Below are 17,460 nucleotides of genomic sequence, written 5' to 3'. Positions count from 1 at the left end.
TCTGCACTTATCTTTGAGAGGCTATGGAACTATTAGGAAATTCCACTTCTTTCATTTCTTATCATGCAAATTTATTGATTTTGGAGTTTGAGCCTTTGTCTTTCAATTCCGTCACAGATAGTGAGGACACGAGCTGCAGTTACTGATGATGTTGCCCCCAGGGCCGGTGTTGCTAGGAGCTGGGGCAGAGGCCGATTGTTAGGTGTTGGTACGAGGTATTTGTCGTGCGATTATGATAGTTATTGTGTCAGGGTGGAGCGATATGGTAGGATATTATTATTATGTCAGGGCGGAGTGATAGGGTAGGATATTGTAATGGTGTTAGGGTGGAGTGATACGGTTGAATATTGTTATTGTATCAGGGTAGAGGGATAAGGGTGGATATTGTTATTGTGATAGAAATATGGGCACAAGGTTCCATATATTTGTGTCTCTATTTGATGACTCGTTGTTAAAGCTAAATCTTTACTTGCATTGAGTTATTAGCATTTGTTCTTAGAGATTCTTGTCATTTCTTTTTGTTATACATTCTGTTGCCGGTCATTGATATATTGCACATGTGATTTGATTAGTGAGTATCACATGACTTGAACCTCATCACGACTTCACCGAGGTTAGTCTTGATACTTACTAGTTACCGACCATGGTTGTCACTACCCAAAAATCAACCGTCGTGATGGCTCCTATCATGGACCTAGGCAAGCCACTACTCAACTATCTCAACACAGTAAAAACTTTAAAATATAGGTGGAAGCAATTTAATAATCAAGGGAAAAAAGCCTTTTGAAAATAGAAATATCCAAAATACGATATAATCCTTCCCAAAACTGGGGTGTCACTGAGTACATGTGCATCTGTGTCAGAATACGATCTACTACAATGTCTAAGGAGTAATAACTGAAGTACAGATAAAGATAATGAAGGAGAGTCAAGGCCTGCGAACGCCATGCAGCTACCTCGATAGTCTCCGAGATCCTATCTCCTCAATCAGCAGCCGCTGTAACCAGAAATACCTGGATCTGCACACGAGGCGCAGGGTGTAGCGTGAGTACAACCAACTCAGTAAGTAACAAACTCAAACTGTGGGCTGAAAGTAGTGACGAACTCAACCGGCATATTTCAATACAGAAAATAACAGTGCAAAAATGTAGATATGCTTTCAAGTTCGGTAGATATCTTAAAACAGTAAAATGGATCAATCTGAATGATATGAAAAAAATTATAACTCCTCAACCTCTACCATGCCAATGCAATGCTGTATGTGATGCACCATGCTGACAGCCTCATGTGCTCACACTCTCGAATACTCAACCGTTCGGTACTGTATATGGCCCATACGGCCCAGGGAAGATCCATCCTGGAACATATACATCACTGACTATAAGTCACCCAGTACCGAGGAAGGCCAATCCAGCCCCGTGGAGAAGATCCATCTCCAGGTTCACACTCTCAAATAATCAATCACTCGGTACTGTATATATTGCCCATACGGCCCAGGGAAGATCCATCCCAGAACATATACATCACTGACTATAAGTCACCCAGTACCGAGGAAGGCTAATCCAGCCCTGTGGAGAAGATCCATCTCCATATAATATCAATCGCGCTCACTGGGGGTGTGTGCAGACTCCGGAGGGGCTCCTTCAGCCCAATCGCTATCATAAATCGGTATAACCACTGCGGCGTGCAATCCCATCCCATAAATGTCACTCATAACCAGGCACTCGGCCTCACTCAGTCATCAATCTCTCCAGTCTCTCTCTCACGGGCTCACAATGTCATGATACTAGCCCGAAAATAATGATATGATGCATCAATAAATAACAACAGAGACTGAGATGAGATATGAAATGAATGAATATGACTGAGTATGAAATATCAATGAAATCAGTAAGACAACTACAAGAAACGACCACTATGGGTCCAAACAGTACCGGCATAAAGCCTAAACATGATATCTAGCATGAGTGACAGCTCAATTACTTTATCACATGAAGAATACATGGGTATCAACAAGATAAAACCACTATACTGTATCATGGAGTCAACCATGTCACAATTCTCATGGTGCACGCCTGCACGCCTGTCACTTGGCATGTGCGTCACCTCAATACCAATCACATAACACATAATTCGGGGTTTCAAACCCTCAGAACCATGTTTGAAAGTGTTACTTACCTCAATTCGGGTTAAAGTCTACTCCAAAATGCCCTTGCCTCTCAAATCCGTCTCCAAACGTCCCGAATCTAGCCACAAGCAGTTCAATAAAATCAATATAGGCTAAAGTAATTAATTCCACAAGAAAAATACGAAATTATAGCCAAAGTCTGAAATCGGCCCAAATCCAGTCCCCGGCCCCATGTCTCGAAATCCGACAAAAGTTACAAAATCCGAAAGCTCATTCACTCACGAGGCAAACCATACCAAATTCATCAAAATCCGACACCAATTGGTCATTCAAATCCTCAAAACCAACTCTCCAAATCCCTAGCCTCAAATCCCTAATTTACACCTCAAAAACAAACCATCTAGGTGGGAAATCGGTGGGTAAACATAATTATTGAAGAAAAATGAAGACAAGGAACTTACCTCAAGAATTACACTTGAAAAGCCCTCTCAAAATCTCTAAAATCCGAGCCTAATCCACTACGAACCTCCAAATAATTTTTCGGATACGCTCCTAAGTCCAAAATCACCATATGGAGCTACTGGAATCATCAGAATTCAAATCAGGGGTCATTTACACATAGATCAACATCCGGTCGACTTTTTCAACTTAAGTTTTCCATTTAAGAGACTAAGTATCTCATTTCACACTGAATTCACTCTGGGCCCAAACCAACTAACCCGATAAGTCATATAATAGCTATAAATCATAAATGAAATAGTAAATAAGGGAACGGGGCTACAACTCTCGAAATGACCATCCAGGTCGTTACAATGGTGTTCTCATACTAGACTTCTGTATATTTTTGTGCAGATCCAGGTGTTAGAGGCAGTGGATCTTGAGAGTGAAAGTTTGCATGATTCGTGAGGATTCAAGATAAAGCTGCATGTTGTCACATTTCTTGGAGTCTCACCCTTTATGTTGATACTGTTGATTTTACATTCGAACAGTATCATATTTTGAATATATTGTATGTACTTAGTTAGAGATCATGATTATGTACTACCCAGTTTTGGGAAGATGTATTGAGTATAGCCATCGAAGAAGGATATCTAGGATGTGGAAACAAGGCAGTTCATCCGTCTGATGAGGATTCTTGATGATCGATGATACAAGCCATTGTTGCTGCAGATCCGCTTCCGCTATGAGAAAACCGGTAAGTCTCCTAAACTAGTATTTTATAGTTAAATACTTCGGTAAATAATTTACCTTTAAACTAACTTTTTTCTCTAAATGAGATGATTTATAGCCACACAAATATATATAACTTGTTTAGGCCACAAGTTTTAAAAGTTTTTTTTTTCTTAAACTCCGTATTGAGTCAAATATCGCCACATAAATTGGGATGGGGGAGTAACTTGTAATTCTAGAATATCAACTTTAGTTAAAATATTGACTATTCTGATTATGTATAACGACCCAATCGGTCGTTTTGAGCATTAAAATTTCTGTTCGATGGTTTGAGGTCTTGAGTAGTTTCATATGATATGTTATGAATTAGGTGTATGGTCGATTTTGATTTTTGTGTGGTTCGGTATTGATTTGGAAGAATGATTCTCAATTTAGAAGCTTTAAGTTGGAAGAGTTGACCAATTTTGATCTTTATATATTTGACCTTGGATCAGAGTTTTGATGGTTCCACTAGGTCCGGATGGTGATTTTGGACTTGGGAGTATGCCCGAATTCGTATTTAGATATTTCTATAAGATTTCGGCTCTATTTGACAAAAGTTGATAATTTGGAGGTTTGGAAAGTTCATAGGTTTGAACTGTAGTTGACTTCAATGTTATCGGGTTCAGATTGTTGTTCTGAGAGTTAGAATAGTTTGTTATGTCATTTGCAACTTGTGTACAAAACTTGAGGTAATTCTGAGTTGTTTAGGCGTGTTCGGCGTAAGTTTGGAATTTGAAATAGTTCATTAAGCTTGATTTGAGGTGCAATTCATGTTTTAAAGTTATTATGTGTGATTTAAGGCCTCTAGTAGGTTCGTGATATATTTTGGGACTTATTGATATGTTCGAACGGGGTCCCGAGGGGCTCGGGACAGTTTCGGACCATGTTGGATGATGATAGCATTGCTGGTTTTTTGTTAGTTTCTGATGATTCAGGTGTTCTTCGTGATTGCAAAGGTATGGCCGCGATCGCAATGTGTATATTTGAGCCAGGTGTTTTTACTCTACGTATTCGCGAGAGGAGGGCAGTGTTTATGGAGGTTCAGTGGCTAGCGCATCGCGTTCGCGGAGCTAGGTAGCGTTCGCGATGGTTGGGCAATTAGTGCTTCATGGTTTCGTCTGGATGCCGCGATCACGATGTTGTGCAGGCTTGGCAAGCGTTGTTCAATGCGTTCGTGAGGGCAGTGCCACGAACGCGAAGTCTTATTTCGGAGCAGTGTTGTTTCCTTCTACACGATCGCGAAGGCTTTTCCGCGATCATGATGTGTTTAACTTGGCAGAATTGTTTAAGTACTCTATTTCGAGGGTTTTGGTTGTTTTATTATTTTTTTGAGTTTGGGAGCTCGGATTTGAGAGATGTTGGAGGACATTTTCACCGCTTAGATTAGGGTAAATGTCCTTGACACGGTTTGGATTACTATTCATGATTCTATCTTCGATTTTGGTATTTGATTGATGAATCTAAAAGAAATATTGGGGTTTTTTGGTCAAAACTTTTCTAAAGTGAAAAATTGAATTTTGAACATCGATTCGGAGTCCGATTTGGATGAAACTAGTATGGTTGGGCTCGTATTCGAATGAGTTGTTAGAATTTATGAGTTTTCTTGGGTTCCGAGGTGCAAGATCGGGTTGACTTTAAGTATTTGATTAAAGATTCGACCTTTATCGTTTGGGTTTGATCCTATGGCATTATTTGATATTTTTGAGTTGCTTTTGGCTAGTTTCGAGCCGTTCGGAGGTCGATTCGCGTGGGAGGGCATTTTTAGAGTATGAACTTGGTTTGTTTGAGGTAAGTAACTTATCTAACCTTGGATCTGAGAGTAATTTCCCATTGGATATATTATTTCTTATATGATGGGAGTGGCATATATGCGAGGTGACGAGCGTATATGCGTGCACCATAATATCTCATTATATGGGTAGTTCATAGGCTACTATATGCTGTGTTTTGCTTTCATGCTTCTTTGATATCATGTTTTCTCCATTTGTATAACTACGTGAGTTAGTATTCATGTTAGAAATCATGTTTAGGCTATCTGATTAATTGAGTAAGACATGATAGGGCTATTTTGCTATGTTGAGCTATTTGTCTTAGCCGTAGTCATTTGTCAGTCATGATAATTATATCTGCGTGTTATAATTCTGTCTCTGTGTACTTTTGATATGTTATTGGTGTCCTTGTACGTGACCCGAGTTTTTGGCTGAATTTCTAGCACATTGTGATATTCTGTATGGTATATTGGATTATGTTTCTGTGAGATGTTGGCATATAGATACTTGAGCGGTTGATGACCGATGTGGACTATAGATCCGAATTGTAATTAATATTTGGATCGGGTTACACGCCGCAACGAATTGATATTTAGATCGGGTTGCACGCCACAACGGATTGATATTTGGATCGGATTGCACGCCGCAGTGATTATATTGATTATTGGCTTATATTGATCAGCGCTTGGGCAAGGATCTGCCCCTCCGGAGTCTGGTATTCACAGTGAGCACAAGCACATTATATTGTTATATATGTGCTTTGGTGAGGTGCATGTGTGCCAGGCACCCGTACTGTACTGAGTGTGGTTGTATGTGTGATGGTGAGGGGCATTTGTGCCATGCACCGTGAGCGTGGTTGTGTATGTGATGGTGATGGGCATTTGTGTCATGCACAGTGAGCGTGCTGAGTGTGAGTATACTTGATGGCTTCGCTGTGATATTATTGACTTGACATGTACATTTGACATGTAGGTATAGAGATGTATTTTCCTCATGCTAGATGATAAATAAAATATCTTACCTGTTGTTGAAAGTTAGCCATCACAGTTTTCTTGATAAATTCATATTTTACTGATTTCGGTGGTAAAATTTGGGCTTTGACTGTTATATATGAAAAGCATGTCTAATTTTTCGCATTTGTGAACGAGTTGAACATGATATTTCATAAGTTATTTTCTTTTGATGTCATCATTATATCATGTGTTGTCATGAATTATTGGTATTGGATATTGAACTTCTTCTAAGCTATGTCACTAAACATCTATAGCAGTGAACTGCCTGGTTAATCACAGTTCATGTAAGTTCATTCCATTAAAACCACTAATAAATAAAGCTTTTACTTTTTATTTTATTTTTTCAGAAATCACGCAAAAAATGCGATTCTAAAATGTTCCACTAAGAAAAATTACGAGTTATATTTGACTCTTCTAATATGTCGCTAAAAATCTATCGAAATGGACTGACTAGTTAATCGTGTAAAGTTCAATTGTAGTTTTTAAAAATTACAAGATATATTTGACTCTTCAATTGTGTTTCTGGCAATAGTGATCTTTGAATATATGAGCAAACACGGATGCCTTTTCTTTTTCTATATATAATAATAAATAATAAATAACAGAAGAGCTACCAGTTTCAACATGTGAGCTTAGTGGCAATAAATTTAAAATCACGGGTAAGTTAGTCATTTGAGCTATCAGGAGATACGTGGCTTCTGTTCCTACAGCCACTGCTTAATTGTGTAGCTCTTCCTCTTCTTTCGATCCTTTTCCCATGAGTTCTCTCCGGTCTTCTCAAAGGTACTTTTCCCAGTTCACTGTTAGCTATGATGATTTTTGGCATGAAGGAGAAGTGTATAGGGCAGAAAGGAGAGACAACATGGAGCCCTTCACCAGAAACAAAGGTAAATTTTCTCTATCTCTTTGTTTCCTTCATGTTCTGCGTCTCTTCTTCCTTTTTTTCCATCTCAAGTGTTGCCCTCCCCTTTGTTTAATTCTGATCGTGGAATGCATGTATCTCTGTTGATTCGGCAGATTTAACTTGGTCGGAATCTCTTGGTTGACTGTGTTACTCCAATTTCATTAGAAAATTCCAAATATCCAAATTCCAATTTTAAAACTCGATGTAGCTCTATAAACTTCAGAAATTAGACGATAGATTCTATACTTAGATTTGGTTGCAATTTCTTAATACAAATGATTTTCTCAGTATAGATTTGGTTGCGGTAGTTTTTATTTGTTTCCTCTCACGTATGTTGGTTTCATAGCGTAAGTAACAAGAATTAAAGTATACACACTTTCAACACAACCTTTGGTAGTTTGTCTGTTTCTACAAAATATCTGCTCTCGACTTGAGCGAACGGTATTAATGAAGAAAAACTTAGATGTGTGGCAAATGAGTGTCTATAAATCCATGTCGTTGATTCGTTGCTTGTGTGTCTATATACTTGCAGTTCAGTGTTGCTTTTCCCGTCTCCTAATGGGTATATATAGAAAATCGGTTTTTCATTATTATGAGTAAGTTTTGATATTTTATGTATGAATTATCCTTTTGTTACACTTATATGTCATACAATAACCTCTCTTCATTACTACTTTGTTTATTATACCTACTTCTGTTAAGCCTTTCTACACGTTTCTTTTCTATTTTGTCGATATTTACTGAAAAATCGTTGTTTAGATTGTTAATGAACTATTGGTATAGAAGTAACGATTGTTGGTAAAGTTGCTTTTGAATTTCTTTTTTCGACTTGGGGTTTTATGATTTTTCCTTATGTCTACTGGTTTATGCCTCTTTATACACTCATTTCAGCCATAACGTCATGATGGTTAGAATTCTTCAATTTCGTATAGTAATAGTAAAAAGTTTCAGTGTGGAATTGCTTTTTATCCCCTGTTGCTTTATGGGGAAGTTGGAAGAGTAAAAAGAACTACTGTTTGGAGGAGAAAAAAAACTGAAAGCGTCCTGTTTCTAAAATGTTTAAGTTATCAAATTTCCTACATTTATGTCATAATGTAGTGAATGGCCTTACTTGAACCAGACGAACAAAGAAACATTTGGTTCATTTTGGAAAAATCATGAAAGAACACAACGAATTTATAAGATATGTTGCAGAATATTTTGTGTTTATTTGTATGAATGCATAAGGCCATATGTCCATTTGGACCACTTAAACTTATGATTTATGTATTAGTATGTGATTTTATATTATGGTATAGTCGTTCATGTAATATGTTCTATTTGAGAGAGTCCATACTCTTAGAACCATTATATGGTGTATTATTGACAAGGTTGCTTCCATAGAGAGAAGCAGATTTTAGCTGAAGAGTTATTGGCTTATTGCCACATTCACGTGGATATAGTAGAAACTACTATGGAAGGAAAAATATGCCAAAAGAGTTTCGTATTTCCAGAAATCAATATCAAGTATGCTGTGTCTTTATATCCATTTCATGTATTTATGCAGTGTTGTAATCTTTCTTATCCCACTTCATATTTTTCCTAGCTAACAGGTTGTTGTTTAATGGTGCATAACGTGCTTTAAAATTAGGATGTCTATGACTTGGTTGGGCTTTATGCTACTAAAAGGGAAAAAAAATTAGAGGGACATCTGTAGGAATGGGATGCTATATCATAAATCTGCTAGCATTCCTCTTTGTGAGGTAAGACTCATTTCTATTCCTAACTTTTTTAGTCCGTTTCTGACTAGAGGAGTTAACAGATTAGCTTGATAATGGAGTGTCGTGGTTTGTTTGTTGATAGTTGATTGTTTACTTCCAACCACTGAGGTAAATAGTGGTTGAACACTTCCCATGAGTTTTTATCTTTTGCACTTGCATGCATTTATGAAGTCTGATATAACCATTTGAATTTGTATTTTTTCTAACTAATCTGCCAGAAAACTAAAATAGCTCTTTGGTGAAATGCTATAATTTGTTTGAAACAACAAACTATAAAGTGATATTAGAGAGTTTTAAGCTACTATCTTAATCTCTTCTAAATTGGGTTCATTTTTGGTCCAATGGTTTCTGCAGTTATCTTAAGTGAAGTCACGTTTTCTGTAGGATTCTATGCATTCTCTATGAGAAGGTTTCGACATGTGTGCTTCATGGCAAAAAAATTCAAAACTGTAGGCATTTTAGTCTTTTTCGCTAATTGCCTATTGTGATTTGGCGTGTCTTTTAATCGGGAACTGATTTGCCACGTTTGAGGTCTTCTCTCATTTTCTCCATTGTTCCTTCCGGATCTCTCTCTATTCCCTTCGTTGTCTCTCTCTCTCTTCTTCTCTCGATCATCGTCGTTGTCTGCTCTTCCTCAGAAGCTCCTTGCTCATTACTTCTGATTTGTCCGTTAAATGGGCTATGTCAGCAATAGATGATGGGGATTAGGGCTCTTTGTTTCTAGCTCCCGGCGAGTTCAATCTGTCTGTCTTCTATTTATTTTTTGAATTCCTGTAGTAAGGCCTTTAACCACCAACACAAAAGTTTTCACTTTCCCTTTCGACCTTGCTCTAAAATGTTCTAGATCTTGCTTTATCTATGTGTAACACTTTTCTTGGAGCTCAGTTTTTTCCCTTGTTTTATGTGTACTCTGCGAGTGCTCAATAGCGGTGCCGATGTTTACGGGGTTTTATGAATTTGTGGGTGTTGGGAGTTTGCACAACAGAGATTGGGCTGAACTAAGTGGTGTTAGAAGGTGTATTCTTTTGGTTGCTTGTTTGAATTCTTTGTAACTTTAAGCCAATGCAATTGTCGAAAATTGCTTTGGAAAATAAGGTTCATTGTGCTTACACTAAGCTCCTGAATTATTAAAATAGAGTTGAGATTCTATGCACTGATGCGACTTGAACTTGCAAGTGCTTCAAATTGATGGGCATACTAACAGGGATGAAAGATTATATTATCTCCTCTAACTGGTTCTATCCATAGGGGTTTTATGTTGCGTGTCTGAATTATTTACTAGATGTATAACACTAGATGGATTTCAAAGGTTTTTGTAGAAGAGCATTTTTAGTGCAAACAACAAACTGAAATTTTTTCAAAATATGCCAAGGACTTCAATTACACTTACTGTAATTTATATTAAATTAAAAGACCAACGAATGCAGAAATTGTGAAATCTCCACCAACAAATATAGAAAAAGAATGAAAAAGGTTAAAATAGGGAATAACAGACATCTCAGGGAGATCAAAAGTGATAGGCTATCGGAAAGAGAGAAACCTCAGAATGAAAAAATTGTTGTTGTTTTACCGGTCTTGATCGAGTGCATTCAAGAAGAGAACATATTACATTTGTTTACCTAAGTGTGTCCAGATAAAGAATTGTCTATTTTTTATTTTTTGATAAGCATAAAGAATTGTCTTTTCATTTTTACCCAGTAAATAAAAGCACTATCATGTGCTTCATCCAACAAGTGCAAGATGCCAAAACAATAAACCAATAAGAATTAGCTATGGAAAAAATCAAAGAGAACTACTTACTGTAATAAAAAGTACAGAGAAAGGCCTTGAGATAGAGGGGTAGATAGAATGTCAATGACGAAAAAGAAAGAAGGGTAACTTGGTTGAAGAGTAAAGGGGATCGGGTGCAGGTAAAAGGTTGGTTTAGTTAATAATAACAAACTTGCTTCTCTCACTATTTGTCATATGTTAAGTTGCTTCTAATACCTCTTTATGTATGTGATAAATGGCCAAAAGTGCATGATTTTGAATGTATTTTCATCTCATTTGTCGTGTGAGTTGCGGTAGATTATATGATATTTGAAGTGAACTATACTCATTACGTATTTCTTATTTGTAGGTAGAGCCGTCAAAATGGGCTTGGCCCATGAGGCCAGCCAAGCCCAGCTCGCTACTTGAGTAGGGTTGGGCTAGAATTTCTTTGAGCCCTTTTAAAATTGATGCTTATAAGCCCGGCCCAAGTCAGCCCGCTAGCCCTTGAGGGTTGACCGAGGATGAGCCTAGGCCGGCCCGTGGGCCAAAAAATAATTAAATATTTAATATTTAAAAAAATAAAACTACAAAAACTATTAACTATAATCCTCATTCCCCAACCCTAGATTGCTCATTTACCCTTTCATATCAACTAAAATTTAGATTTTTGACATGCATGTAATATGACAATTAGTTTTTCTTTTTCTTAATTTTTAACAAACTCTAAAAGTTTTAGGTGACCAATAATAATCTTTTTTCAAAAGAAAATATTACTTTAAGTGGCCAATGATCAGTTTGGATTACTTTAATATATTATTAATATTTAAACAGCTATTCAATATAGAAAAAGATCAATTTTAAATACATAAAAAAAATGACCACAAGCAAATTTCAGGAATTTTAAAATTTTTATGGATTATAATGATGAAATTAGCAAATGATGTTAATCCTAAATTAAAAAAACTCAGCATATAAATTTATTGAAGCAATCCCTGAATCTGAGGAAAATGAAAGAAAAGTATAAAGAAAATATTCATGTAATTTTAAAAAAGAAGAGCTAGAGATATAGAGAATTTGCATTTCAATTACAAGATTCCTTGTCAAATATCAAGCTTTTTTTACGTCACGAAAAAATATTTAAGAATTTAAAGAAATTTTTTTTTCTAAAAAAAAAAAATTGAAGGGCCGACCGAACCTAGCCGACAACCCTCTTAGGGCTGGGTTGGGCTGACCATTTTAAGGCCCATTTATATGGCGGGTCGGCTCGTCCTTGTCCACCAAATTTAAAAGCCCACGAGGCTTGGGTTGGATTGGGCTAGCCCGTTTTGACAGTTCTATTTATAGGAGTGAGCCTGAATGATAATGGAGCAAAAGATATTAAATTATTGCAAAAAGGAGAAAAATGGAAGGATTGGGAGCTCGTATATTCTCGTGCGTGGCACGAAAACATACACAAAAAAGGAGAAAAGTGAAAGCATAAAACAGCAAAGGAAGTGAAGCAAAGGCACAGATCGCTTCGCGAAATGGAAGAATTTCAAAAGATGTATTTGCTCCATGGGCGCGCGACACACAAAGGCAGACGCGGATTCCAACATTGCTTTATTGTTGGTGATAAATTCTTATATTGTAGTTGTAAAAACAATTATGAGTAGCTAAACTATTTCTAGGGTTGATAAAACCTATTGGATGATGAATTTTTGTTGCGTTTAATACATGATTATTGTGGCTGATTGAAGGGCTCTCAATCGGCTATGCTATTTAGATAGTTGAAAAAGGATACATATTTTAGATAGTTGTTGAACAACATCACTACTAAATATATATGAGAGATCAATACAGAGGATTTAAAAATGAATTAGAAATAACGAAACATTGGTATGAACTTAGTAGTGAGGGTGTAAACTAAAGCTAGCTAGCATAGTTCAAAAGAATACATCTAGTATATTATTGTAGTTGCTCGGAAGAGAGTTACAACACCTAAAGTGCACTACTAAATATATATGAAAGATCAGTACAGAGGATTTAAAAATGAATTAGAAATAACGAAACCTTTGTGTGAACTTAGTAGTGAGGGTGTAAACTAAAGCTAGCTAGCATAATTCAAAAGAATATGTCTAGTATATTATTGTAGTTGCTCGGACGAGAGTTTCAACACCTAAAGTGCTCACAATCAATAGAGAATAAGCGAAGTTATAAGAGACATGGTGGGGAGGATTTCGACGAAAGGAAATCATAACCCTAGATGTTTTCTATTCTTGTCTACAACATTTGCTTTGTTAGTAATAAAGTTACAGGCTCAACTCATTATTCATTATTCAATATTTTTGAAAGTTGATTACTTGATTCTGAAAGTTGATTACTTGAATTCTTCCGAAACTAGCAGTTGTGATTAGTAGGTTAATTCCTAGTGAATCGACTCCAAACTTGTAAACCAGATTATATTTGCAACCGCTTAGTTTTGTAAACCCTTTTTTACAACTCATTTTTTTCTACTGAATTGGTTGTTTCCTCAATTTAGAGATTGTAGTTAGAGCCTTTCTTGCTCATGTAATATCTATACACGAGGCATTTCCTGTTTGTGCTTTTGATTTGTTGGATTATAATGGCGAATTTTGCAACAGTTTAAGCATGACAGGCATCGTCCGACATTGTTGTTTCTGCTTATGAGTTTGGGTTTTGAAATTTGAGTTTAAATTCTAGAAGCTATTGCAGTAAAACCCTGTGGGATGTCGTCCAATATGGACTGAAGAGTGCAGAGTATTTGACGTGGCAAATGATACAAGCAAATGTCTCTTCTAACCAAGAATACAGAGGAACAGCATTCTTGATATATTTCACAGATTCACTTCCTGTACAATTCTTTTCGTTGCACATGGAGAGTTGGAGATTTCACATAGATAGAAAACAATTGTAGGATTACCAAGCTATGTAGTGTTGTGTATGTCAAAACCCTCCAACGGTAGAGTGCGTGTATCTTTGGTACGGAACTATGAACTGCTTCATCATGAAATAAGTGATTTGAGTACTTACTACTGAGAATCAAACTCATTAGTCATGACTGGAATTTTCATGATCGAAATCCTAAATTACAATACAAAAATTTACGAAATATCCCAACACAAATATTCATGTGTAAACTTTAATGTAGAGCAGTAAAACGGACAGTTGCATAATAACCTTAATACATGCTAAATGATCTATTTTAACCAGTTAAATTAAATGTGAAATGTACATTAACTTAAATACATAATAAAAATTACTCAGTCTAATGAAGTAGACAAAAATGTAGAGGCATCTGAATGCACTAGGACTATATGCAAGAATCCTAGAGCCACAATCTCCGCCACAATTCATTATCGGCAACGTACAGCGCTAAATACGCTATTAACAAAGCGCATCAGAGACTCTAATTAATTGCCTTTTTATAGACTCAATATTCAAATTAGTAATATAAAGTAGTATGCACACGTCATGAAAGAAACAGATGAACAAATTTTAAAGAATTATTGGGTCTTAATTAAAAGTAGTCAAATGGCTTTATACATTAGTCTGCACCTCTTTTCCTTATTTCCCTTCTAGTTCAACAGAAATAATAAAGTATTCAACAATGTAGAGGCATCTGAATGCACAAGGACTATATAAAAGTCCGTGTGCCAGAATCTTCTCCCCAAGTCATTATTGGCAACGTACAGCGCTGTATACACTATTGACAAAGTGCATCAGAGACTCTAATTTATTGCCTTTTGTAGACTGATTAATCAAAACCAGTGATATGTAGTAACTCATATCTTCATTCTCAAACATAGGCTTATCGCCAACCAGTCATCCTTGTCAAATCAAGGATATATGAAATCAAATCTTAAATCACTTTTCAATTTAATTCATATGCATGCTTTTAGTAAGAAAATTATGTGATTCACATTTCATGTCAAAATTAGTTCAGAAGAAACCAATCTCGTTCTCTATGCTTACTGTCTAGTCTTAAAATTAAGGAGCAAACATTGAACTACTTCTAAGCCTCAGTTTGATTTTCAAATGCAAATCTTTTAGATCAGTTTGAACTACTTATAAATCATGTAACCAGGGACAACTTTAATATATATATATATATATATATATATATATATATATATATATATATGAGGCATGATGAAGTATTAAATAATGTGAGGCATCTGAATGCACAAGGACTACATATAAAAATCCCCGTGCCAGAATCTTCACCCCAATTCATTCTTGGCAACGTACAGCGCTGTATACGCTAGACAAAGCGCATCAGAGACTCTAATTTATTGCCTTTTTCTAGATTCATTACCAAAATCATTAATATCAACAATTATGAGAGAACAGATCAACAAAAATGCGCGAGTTGTTAAAATAAATAAAGAGGCTCAGATAGTAATGATATCGACGAATCAACAAGCTTTTGATTAAGCTTTCATAGTTTGATGGTATATGATTTTTTGGTCATCATTGCCTCAACTGTCTGAAATTTCGGGATTTAAAAAAGAAAAGAACAGGGAAATGCGAAGGAATCCCAGATTATGAATACAAAAAGTGAGCAGTAAATTAGAAATCTTGAAAGGCTCTAAATTTCAGTTGCATATGAGACAGGTGCTACTGAGAGTAAGCGCAGGTGAAACCTGGAGGCTGGAGTTGATCTTTTGACGGAGGCGACTAATCCTAACTGTGAACTAAAGAGACGCCTTCTAATGGGCTTATATAGAGCAAACCTTTGCAAAACCCTAATCTACCAATTACCAGAATGCCCCAATAGAACCGACCCATAAGCCCTAAAATCTGATATGCCTCGTACAATTAATATAATAGCATGTTCCGCCAAGTTTTTAAAATCGATGTGTTTGAAAAAGTATTTTTCTTTTATAAAAAATATTTTATGTTTTATTAATTAATTTAAAAAATATTTTTAAGCAATAATTATTATTTGGCCAAGTTTTTAAAAACTACCTTTAAGTCTATTTTCTTAAAAGTACTTTTCAAAAAGGGAAAATGTCTGACTTTGCACCTCTACTATGGTATATAGTTTACATTTATCCCCGTTATACTTTTTCGCCCAAATTTATCCCTAATACTAACAAACTATTCGGAATTACCCCTAGCCCTAACGTCCCTTCTAATAATTTGTCCATATCAACAGTGAAGTCAGCATGTCCAACTAGCTTAAAATGACCCATCTCCGTAAACTTGACCCACTCTAGCCGATTGACTCATCCTACATCTAACTTATCCCATAAATGTATTTGACCCGGATGATTTGAAAAAGAGTTCATTTTTCTGATGTCTTGAACGAAAAAGAGAAAGTGACTGAACTCTCTCTAAGTTCTCCATATTTCATTGGTGAAGGTCCAATGGAGAGGTCAACCGGTCGATTAGGCGACTTGGGAGACCGAGCATGATATGTGGAGCCGATATCCTTATCTTTTGGCACTTCATGTATGTTTTTATACTCGTTCGAGGATGAATGTTTGTTTAAGAAGGGGAGAATGTAACGACCCGCCCAGTTGTTTTGTGTATTTGAACCATGTTTCCCCTTTAGAAGCTTTCCGTATGTGTATTTGTGGTTATGTGACTTGCATGGATGGTTGATTTGGTTTAGAGGAGGTTTGGGATTGATTTGGAACACTTGGTTCCTACTTTGGAAACTTAGGTTGGAAATGCTAATCGAGGTTTAACTTTTATAAAAACGACCCCGGAACGGTATTTTGATGGTTCCACTAGGTTCTCATGGTGGTTTTTGACTTAGGAGTATGCCGTAATTGATTACAGAGATTCTTAGGATGAACTGGCTCTTTTTGCCGAAAGTTGGCAATTTGAAGGTTTAGAAATTTTTTAAATTTGATCATGAGTTGACTTTGTGGCTATCGGGTTTGAATTTAGATTTCAAAATATGAATTAGGTTTGTTTTGCCATTTGAAACTTGTGTGCAAAGTTTGGTGTCATTATGAGTTGGTTTGATATAAATCAAACGCTTGTTTGTGACATTAGGAGTTTTTTTAGTTTCATTGTGATTTCTATATATTTTGGTGTTCGATTCGTGGTTTCAGATATTATTTTAGTGTTTTGAGATGGCGAGCGAGTTCGTATGATATTTTTAGACTTGCGTGGATATTTGGTGTGGAGCCCCGGGGGCTCGGGAGAGTTTCAGACGTGTTTCAGACCATTTGAATTGATGTTTAGATTTGCTAGTTCTTGGCTAGTGCTGCAGGTTTCGCAAATGCGAGCACCAGTTCGCATTTGTGATGGATAGGTCGCAAATTGTGAAGGTGAGCTGAAGGTGTTAGGCTTCGCAAATGCGAAGCCAGCCTCGTATTTGCAATGGGAACTTGGCTGGAGCAAACAACATTTGCGATCTTTCTGTCGCATTTGTGATGCCTGCTGGGTTCGCATTTGCCAACAATGTGTTGCATTTGCGACATTCCTTAGGGCTGACCGGGTTCACTTTTGCGATCCCTATATCGCATTTGCGAAGGTCGCAAATGCGATATCTGCAGCTGGGTTAAAAGTTGAGATTTCGGGACTTAGTCTCATTTTATCATATTTCTTAGCCCTAGACTCGGTGCGAGGCGATTTTAGGAGGGGATTTTCACACAAAGCTATTGGTTAAGTGTTTTTGACTCCATTTTGATATTATAACATGATTATTGATGAATTTTAACATAAAAAAATCATGAGATTTGAAGGAAAATTTTGGGAAGTTTTACTATGTTTTGAAAAATAAAAACTTGTGATTTGAGAGTCAATTTGAACTCGGATTTGAAAATCAATCATATATTTGGACTCGTAGGGTTATGGCAGTCGAGATCTATCCCTCGACTCGGATTTTGCAGGGCTGCCCAGGGTTGACTTTTTTGAGAAATTTGTAAAGATCTTAACTTAATTAATCAAAATTGATTTCGTTTAC

The 17,460-nt window shown here is 36.4% G+C and overlaps 1 long non-coding RNA gene and 1 other non-coding gene across 2 annotated transcripts; one reads left to right on the top strand and one right to left on the bottom strand.

Annotated features, from left to right (window-relative positions):
* Positions 1-6,744: 6,744 nt before the first annotated feature.
* LOC104120415 (uncharacterized) lies at positions 6,745-13,567 on the top strand. Its single transcript, XR_691651.4, has 2 exons — positions 6,745-7,009; positions 13,251-13,567. It is a non-coding gene; the product is annotated as an uncharacterized lncRNA (long non-coding RNA).
* Positions 13,568-14,925: 1,358 nt separating this feature from the next.
* On the bottom strand, positions 14,926-15,017 carry LOC117273444 (small nucleolar RNA snoR116). Its single transcript, XR_004503444.1, has one exon. It is a non-coding gene; the product is annotated as a small nucleolar RNA snoR116 (small nucleolar RNA).
* Positions 15,018-17,460: the final 2,443 nt, after the last annotated feature.

Source organism: Nicotiana tomentosiformis, chromosome 12, assembly GCF_000390325.3.
Source record: "Nicotiana tomentosiformis chromosome 12, ASM39032v3, whole genome shotgun sequence".
NCBI lineage: Eukaryota > Viridiplantae > Streptophyta > Magnoliopsida > Solanales > Solanaceae > Nicotiana > Nicotiana tomentosiformis.
This window is presented reverse-complemented; position numbering and strand designations above follow the sequence as displayed.